A 1,236-nucleotide genomic window follows, 5' to 3' on the forward strand; every position below is an offset into this window, starting at 1 on the left:
GGTGTATGTGGAGGGGTGGGGGAGAGTTGAAAAATTTCAGAGAAAGAGTAGGGAGCAGAACAGATAGACTGAAATACACTGCTGAGGGAAGCAGCAGGAGAGACAGGAGAGGTCTGCTTTGCAGCCATGTGAGTTAGCTTCCTAGCTGGATTGAACTGTTGCCGTAGTCATGCTGCATTGGCTGTGAATAGCTTCATAATGCTGAGACTTAAACCCTTGCACCATTATGGAGGCCCTGGACATATATTTGAAGGTATAACTGGGAAAATGTAAAGGATGTCAGTGAAAGGGAGGAATCAAGTCGATATTAGAATGAAAGGAAAACACGTCAACTTTTAAAGTATTTTTTAAAGTAATAGCACAAATGCAAAATTTGTGTGTGTGTGTGTAGTCATTCAGATGACCAAAACAAATTTCTCATACATATTTGGTCTTCACTCATAGTTCTTCTTTCACATCTCCCCCCAAAGCCCAGGAATTTTCTCAAAGTGCTAAAACTGTCTTTTACTATGTTAATTAAGGTCATTTTTAGAAAACACCTGAGAAAGGGGTTGGTTTCCAGGGAAACCAACAAGAACAAAAACTTTCAATGCTGCCCTTCCCCTTCACTAGGCATCCCCCACCTCCCCACCCCCACCCCCCAGTGAGAGGAGAGATTGAGTTCAATTGCCAATGCCCTATGAGTATCAGCTGTGCCTAGGTAATGAAGCCTCCACAAAAACTCTAGAGGGCCCTTCCCAGAGCTTGTGGATTGGAGAACATGAAGATTTAGGGAATGGCATATGGAGAGAGATCACAGAAGCTCTGTGCCTTTCCCCCGTACTTTTCTCTATGTTCTTCCATTTGGTTGTTGATTCAAATCCTTTGTATTAAATCAGTGATCTAGTAAGTAAACAAAATTCCATGAACCTCTGTAGCCAATTAGTTGACCCTGAGTTTTGTGTCGTGGAACCTCTGACTTAGAGTTTGTCGTTCAAAAACACAGATAATAATCTGGGTTTGCCACTGGCACCTTCTGTCTGAGGACAGGGCTTATCTGGGGTCTGCAAAGAAGTAGAGGGTAGTCTGGGGAGACTGAGCTTTTAACCAGTGGCAAATGGGGCTTTCTCTGGGGATCCAGAGTCAGAATTGAGCTGAACTCTTGGCTGTCCTGTTGGTGTGGGGAAGCGGCCTTTGGTGAAAATGACCTGCAGACCACACCACCTGCTACACACAGAGCAGGTGAGAGGACTCAGG

This window comes from Condylura cristata, unplaced genomic scaffold (assembly GCF_000260355.1).
Source record: "Condylura cristata isolate star-nosed mole 26May11 unplaced genomic scaffold, ConCri1.0 scaffold00013, whole genome shotgun sequence".
Lineage (NCBI taxonomy): Eukaryota > Metazoa > Chordata > Mammalia > Eulipotyphla > Talpidae > Condylura > Condylura cristata.